Consider the following 8,119-nt stretch of genomic DNA (forward strand, 5'->3'; position numbering starts at 1 on the left):
TTTTTTTTTTTTTACCACACAAATTCACAAAAGAAAATCACCAAGAATAATTCAACTCCCTCAATCAAGCAATAAACACCTCAAACACTCACAATCCTCCTTCAAATCCAACCAAACCCCCAAAAACTACAAAGTACCTGTTTCAATCAACACAACAACCAAAATTCCACAACAAATACCAATATCAACAAACATCCGTCGAATATATGCAAGATTTATCAAGAAAAACAATCATCACGCAAAAATACCAAATTTCACAAAAAATAGCCAAGAAACACAAAATCATGCTCAAAATCAAGATAATACCAACCAATGTAAAGAAATCAAGTGAAATTGACAAGAATAATACAAAGGTTAGAAGTATACCAAGATTGGAGACACAAATCAAGCATAGAACACCACACTCTACCGAAATTTGCCGAAAAACCACGAGAAACTTGAGTAGAAATGATGTTAAAGGAGAAATAAGGTAGATTTTGTGAAAATATTTGTGGAAATTTGAAGAAAGGAGTAAGGATTTGATGATTTGGGGTTAGGGTTTGAGAGTTTATAGAGAGAGAAAGGGGAAAATTAGAGAGAGTATGAGAAAATAAGAGAGGAGAGAGAGAGGAAGGTGGTACCGGGTTAAAGAAGACCTAGGGACCCGCGCCCTCTCCCGATCATGTCGCGGTCTCGGGAACTCTCCCGCGCCCGCGGAGAGACCGCGGGGCAACCGCGGGGAGTTCCTGCCCAAAATTTGCGATTTTCATACCTGATGAGTGCTGCGCCCTCTCCAAAACTTCCCGCGCCCGCGGAGAGACCGCGGGGCAACCGCGGGAAGTTCCTGATCCAAATTCTTGATTTTAGCTGAAATAAGGGTTGCGCCCTCTCCAATATGCCGAGACCTCTCCAAACTCCCCCGCGCCCGCAGAGAGACCGCGGGGCAACCGCGGGGAGTTCCTGATTGCAATTCCCTTTGAAAGCTGGAGAGGCCCCCGAGGGCTCTCCAAGCCCTCGGAGAGCCCTCTCCCCTGCACTCTAAACTCTTCATAAAACCCCTTCTTTCCAACAAGTGATGACAATGGGCAACCTACAAAACAAACATAAAACCAACACTAAATAAGATCAAAACTAAACAAGGAAAATGAAAAGGAAGGAAAAGAAAAGAAAAATGAGATGAGAATCCGGGTTGCCTCCCGTAAGCGCGTTTGGTTAACGTCGTTAGCTTGACGAGCATCACCCCACTCAAGGTGGTTGGAAAAGAATCATTTTGTGAACAAGACCAACAAACACTCCATCAAAGTACTTCTTGAGCCGATGACCATTAACCTTAAATGAAGATGAGGAATCCAAAGGAGAAATTTCTACGACACCATTACCAAAAACATCCTTCACCAAGAACGGACCACTCCATCTTGACATGAGTTTTCCGGGGAACAACTTCATTCTAGAATTATAGAGGAGGACTTTGTCACCTACACAAAACTCCTTTTCCTCAATCAACTTGTCATGAACCTCTTTGGATCGAGCTTTGTAGGTGCTAGCACAATCGTAAGCATCAAGTCGAAGTTCCTCTAATTCATGAAGGTCCAACCACCTCTTCTCTCCTGCACTTGCTAAGTCAAAATTTATCTTCTTGATGGCCCACATGGCACGATGTTCAAGCTCAACCGGGATATGGCATGATTTGCCATAGACAAGGCGATATGGAGTGGTACCAATGGGTGTCTTAAAAGCCGTCCTATAAGCCCATAGAGCATCATCCAATTTGTCCGACCAATCCTTTCTATTGCGAGCAACCGTCTTTTCAAGAATAAGCTTGAGTTGACGATTTGAAACCTCAACTTGGCCACTCGTTTGAGGATGATAGGGAAGCCCAAATCGTTGATGCACACCATGTTTCCTCAACATCTTTTGAAAGGCATTATGGACAAAGTGGGATCCATTATCACTTATCACTACTCTTGGGACACCAAACCTTGGAAAGATGATCTTCTTGAACAACTTCAATACAACCTTGTGATCATTTGTTGGAGAGGCAATGGCCTCAACCCACTTACAAACATAGTCCACCGCCACAAGAATATATTGATTCCCGTATGAAGAGGGGAATGGTCCCATGAAGTCTATTCCCCACACATCGAACACCTCCAATTCAAGGATAGGTTGTTGAGGCATCTCATTTCGCTTGGAAATGTTCCCAACTCGTTGACATTGGTCACATGACTTAACAAAGCCCCATGAGTCCTTGAAGAGATGTGGCCACCAAAAACCACTTTGAAGAACTTTAGTAGCGGTCTTGGAAACACCCATGTGTCCACCACTAGGATCCGAGTGGCACATTTTTAAAACACTAGGCACCTCTTCGTTTAGAACACAACGCCTAAGTAAGCCATCAACCCCACGTTTGTATAAGATAGGGTCATCCCACAAATAGTGCCTTGCCTCTCTTTTGATCTTCTTCTTTTGGTTCTTGGAGAAAGAGGGTGGAAACTCCCTACATGCTAGAAAATTGACCAAATCGGCATACCATGGGAGTTCCTTCACCTCTATGGCATACAAGAAATCATCAAGCATTCTATCTTCTATTGGTAGACCATCATCATGAATTTGATCCCCTTCAAGGCGAGAAAGATGGTCCGCCACAACATTCTCCGCACCCTTCTTGTCCCTAATCTCAATCTCAAAAGTTTGCAATTCAAGTACCCATCGAATCAACCTTGGCTTGGACTCTTTTTTAGCAAAGAGATACTTGAGGGCCGCATGATCTGTGAAGACTATGGTCTTGGAACCCAACAAGTAACATCGGAATTTCTCAAAAGAGTGCACAATTGCCAAAAATTCCTTTTCCGTTGTTGTGTAGTTCTTTTGAGCCCCATTGAGAGTCTTGGACATATAGTAAATCACATGAAGTTTCTTGTCTACCCGTTGTCCCAAAACACCTCCAATTGCCCAATCACTTGCATCACACATCAACTCAAAAGGAAGATCCCACCTTGGGCCTTGAACAATAGGAGTAGAGATTAGGGCCTTCTTCAATGTATCAAATGCCTTCAAGCATTTGTCATCAAAATTGAACTCAACATCTTTTTGAATAAGGTCATTTAGGGGCTTAGCAATGAGTGAAAAGTCCTTAATGAATCTCCTATAGAAACCCGCATGACCAAGGAACGATCTCACTCCTTTGACATTTATCGGAGGTGGAAGTTTTTCAATCACATCAATCTTTGCCTTATCCACCTCAATGCCCCTATTTGAAATCTTGTGCCCAAGCACTATACCTTCCTCCACCATGAAGTGGCACTTCTCCCAATTAAGCACCAAGTTGACCTTTTCACATCTCTCTAGGCATCTTTCAAGATTTTTGAGGCAATCCTCAAATGTAACACCTCCCACAGAAAAATCATCCATGAAGACTTCCATTTCCTCTTCAAGCATGTCCCCAAAAATGCTCATCATACACCTTTGAAAGGTCGCCGGAGCATTACACAATCCAAAGGGCATTCTTCTATATGCAAAAGTACCATAGGGGCATGTGAAGGTTGTCTTTTCTTGATCGTCGGGATGAATAGGAATTTGAAAGAATCCCGAATATCCATCAAGGAAGCAATAGAATTTGTGCCTAGTCAACCTTTCAAGCATTTGGTCAATAAAAGGGAGAGGGAAGTGATCCTTTTTGGTTGATGTGTTTAGACGTCTATAGTCTATACACATCCTCCAACCGGTGACCGTTCTAGTTGGAATGAGCTCACCTTTCTCATTCTCAACTACGGTCATACCCCCCTTTTTAGGAACGACATGCACGGGGGAGACCCACCTTGAGCTTGAGATGGGGAATATGATTCCCGCATCCAAAAGCTTGGTGATCTCTTTCTTGACTACTTCTCCCATTTGGGGATGTAGTTTCCTTTGTCGTTCAATAGAAGGAAGGGCGCCTTCCTCAAGCTTTATGTGGTGTTGGCACAAAGCGGGGCTTATACCTTTAAGGTCATCAATTGTGTACCCCAAAGCACCTTGGTGTTTTCTCAAAACATCACATAACGCTTGAGCTTGGCTCTCGCTCAAGGATGCACTAACTATCACGGGGTAAGTAGAATGAGGGCCCAAGAATTCATACCTAAGGTGTGATGGTAGAGGTTTGAGCTCCACCATAGGCACACCATTACCTTCTTGTGATGTGGCCACTTGCAAAGCTTCATGGCTTGAGATTCCAAAACATGTTTGCTCATCAACGTCCTCCACACTTCCATCAAGTAACTCCTCATAGAAAGTCATCTCCTTGCATGAAGCACCTACCTTGTCTTTGTTCAACAAAACATTCTCAAGAGCATCGTTAGAAGTGAGCAAGTGCTCATGCATGGAAGACACAACAATATCAAGTGAATCAATCATCATACAATTTTCCAAAGAAGAACATGGATATTTCATGCTTTCATTCAAATCAAATTCTATAACCTTTTCTCCCACCTTAAGGGAGATCTTAGCATTTCTCACATCAATCATGGCTCCCGAGGTAGCAAGAAAGGGTCTACCCAAAATGATCGGAATGGTGGCATCCTCATCCATTTCAAGAACAACAAAATCCACGGGAAATCCCCACCCTCAAAGGGACATCTTCTACCTTACCTTTTGGAAATTTGATAGACCTATCCGCTAATTGCAAGGTAATGTTAGAAGGTAAGAGTTCCCCTAGCTCAAGTCTTTGATAAACCGAATATTGCATTAGGCTCACACTAGCTCCCAAGTCACATAAGGCATTATCAATTTGCATCTTGTTAATTGCACAAGGGATGGAGAAGTTCCCGGGGTCCTTCAACTTGGGTGGCATTTTGTTCATGATGATAGCACTACAACTTTCGGTCAAATTGATGGTTTCCACAACCTCACAAGTTCTTCTCCCACTCAAAATATCCTTGAGGAATTTGGCATAGTTTGGCATTTGGTTGATCACATCGGTAAAAGGTAGAGAAAGGTGGAGTTGTTTTAGCATCTCAATGAATCTCCCAAATTGTTCATCCAATTTGTGTCTCATGAATTTTTGTGGGTAGGGGAGTTTGGGTCTCACAATCTCTTTCTCTACTTTCACCTCTCTAGGTGTCTCAACAACTACCTCATCCAATGATGCCCTTTTTTCCTCATCCTCAACCAAAACCTCCCTAGGAATCTCCTTATCTACATCCTTCCTAGGCAATACCTCCTCAAGTACCTTTCCACTCCTAGTAACAATAGCATTCACGGGTTTCTTGGGGTCCAGACCTTGGGAAGGTAAAGAAGAAGGGCTTGCATGATCTTTCAAGGCATTAGCAAGTTGAGAGATTTGGTTTTCAAGCATTTTATTGTGGGTCATCATTTCATTGAATTTTTTATCGCTCACGGCCATGTATGTGTTCAACAACTTGGTTTGATTCTCAATTATCTCCTCCAAATTAGTCCTAGGTGAAGAAGGTTGAGAATAGGAACTTTCACCTTGAGTTTTTGGAACAAACCCAGGTGGGGGACCTCTTTGAGAATTAATTTGAAAATTACCCCGTCCTTGATTGTTCCAATTACTCCTATTTTGACTTTGGCCATAGCTTTGATTATGGTTTCCACCACCTTGATTATGATTTCCACTACCTTGGTTATGATTTCCATAACCTTGGTTTTGGTTACCATAATTTTGGCCTTGATTACCATAATATTGGCCTTGATTTTGGCCACTATAACCTTGATTATTATAGCTACCACGAGAACATTGGTTCCCTTGGTTTCTATAACCACCACCTTGGTTATAGTTGTCAAAATTGCCTTGGCCTTGGAAGTTCCTATTCCATTGACCCCTTTGATTATCAAACCGTTGACCATTATTATTCGACACATAATTCACATGTTCACTCTCATGGTTATCAAACTCATCAACACATTCATTAGGACAAGCACTAGAGTCATGATCATATGATCCACATGCATCACAAAACAAGCAACCTAAAGGCATATTATGTGAAGAGGGAGGGGGTTGAGAGTTAGAAGGAGTACCTTTCCCCTTAAATTGGGAGGGAAGATTCGAAGCTTGAGAAGGGGAAGAAGTGCTCTCCAACTTAGCTTTGATTGTGGTGACCTCCTTTCCTAAGTTTGTCATTTGGGAGGAAAGGTTGTTGATTGCATTTAGATGGTCCACCGAGTACAATGAAGATTGCTTGCTTGAAGAGTCCCTCTCCCCATCTTGCCAATCCCTATAATATGTCACCACGTCCTCAATGATGTCCACCACTTCTTCTTCGGTTTTGTTCATGATAGGGCCCCCGGCCCCTCCATCAAGGCATGACTTGCCTTGGGGACTTAAACCGCCATAGAAGATTTGGATCACTTGGTATGTGGGGATTCCGTGGTGAGGGCACTCCCTTTGATACTCTTTGAATCTCTCCCATGCTTCGTAAAGGCTTTCACTCGGCCTTTGCTTGAAACCTTGAATCAAGGCTCTTGCCTCCGCTGTCTTCTTTTGGGGGTAGAAGCGGGACAAGAAAGCCTTTGTGACATCGTCCCAAGTTCTCAAGGAGTTGGGCTTCACCTCTTTGTCTAGCCACTCCAAAGATCTTCCTATTAGAGTGAAAGGGAACAACTTGAGGCGGATAAATTCTTGAGAAACCCCATTGACTTTGATGGTGTTGCAATATTTTTCAAACTCTTTTAGATGGTTCAATGGGCTCTCATTCTTAGCCCCACTATATTGCCTTCTCTCAATCAAGGTGATCATTGCCGGCCGGATTTCGAAGTCATTTGCCGGAGTAGTAGGTGGAGCTATTCCGCTCTCAAACCTATATGCCCCGGGCACTCCAAGCTCCTTCAAGGCTATTCTAGGATTTTCACCCATTCCTTGCTCTTCTTGAATTTCTTCTTCACTTGAAGAGCTATAACCCAAGGATCTATTATCCACTCTTCTTCTTGAAAGAGTCCTCTCAATTTCCGGATCAAGGGGAACAAGGGAACGATCACGGGTTCTATGCATGCAAAACTCAAACAAAAATATTAGTAGCACGGCTACAAGTGTAGCCTAAAGAAACAAAATCTTTTTGTATTTTTTTTATAAAATGAAGTAGACTCAACAACAAAAGCTAAGCACCAATAGCAGTTCCCCGGAAACGGCGCCATTTTGACAAGAGGAAAATGCATGTCGTTTTCTACCCTTTCCCCAAGCCAAACTAAATTTGTAAACACCTAACCAACCTTATATGAATATAGGGTAAGTTAAGGGTCGGTCCCAAGGGAATGCAATGATGAAAACTAAAGTCTAAGTCAAGCTACCTCGGAGTCGAAAATGAGATATTGGTTGGTACTAAAATGAACTAGATCAAATTCAACAAATAATCAAAGGTCTAAACACTAGGGATATGGGTTCCACATGCAAAATCAATGATAATGCTAGATTAAAGCTCAATCAATTAATTCAAGTATTGCAATGGACAAACAATAGTAGCAATCAAGAGAGTTCAAATACTATCTCCTATAGGCCAATCTAGTGGTCACTATGAAAGGAAAACCAAGAAGAATCATAAGCAAACTCAATCAATTAGAGCAACCTTTAAATCAATTGGTCATGTCATTAAGAGTTGCAATGCAATCTAGATTAATCTTATAGGGTGATCAATCCTAATCTAATCAATCTCATGCAAAACTATGTCAACCAACTTAATTGCAACAAATCAACCAATCAAAGAGCATCAACTAGCATTTCCATTAATCAAACATGCTTCCCCCTTTCCCTAGCAACTAATCTACTCACTAATCATGGTGAAATTGAAGAACAAATAACTAGAAATTGCATTGATCATCATTCTATATCAAAATCTAATAGAAATCAAAGTATTCAATATTATCAAACTCAAATCCAAGAAAAACAAACATCAAGCAAAAGAATCAAATAACAAGTAAGTAAAAGATGAAAGAAAGAAGAGAATCTCACTAAAATTGATGATTGAAAATGAAGAAATCCAAACTTGATTGATCAAATGTTGAGTTACAAATCCAAAACCAAGAACTTCTCTCTAACTTCTCTCTAACTTCTCTCTCTAAAACTAAGCTAATGAAAAATTATCAAAAAGTTAGATTCAAAAAGGAAATACAATTCTATTTATAGGCAAAGAAGAAAACGGCAGCTCCCGCG

The 8,119-nt window shown here is 41.6% G+C and overlaps 1 pseudogene; it reads left to right on the forward strand.

Annotated features, from left to right (window-relative positions):
- The first annotated feature begins 6,338 nt into the window (after positions 1-6,338).
- LOC145618822 (small nucleolar RNA R71) lies at positions 6,339-6,437 on the forward strand (annotated as a pseudogene).
- Positions 6,438-8,119: the final 1,682 nt, after the last annotated feature.

Source organism: Chenopodium album, chromosome 26 (assembly GCF_948465745.1).
Source record: "Chenopodium album chromosome 26, dcCheAlbu1.1, whole genome shotgun sequence".
In the NCBI taxonomy this organism is placed as follows: Eukaryota; Viridiplantae; Streptophyta; class Magnoliopsida; order Caryophyllales; family Amaranthaceae; genus Chenopodium; species Chenopodium album.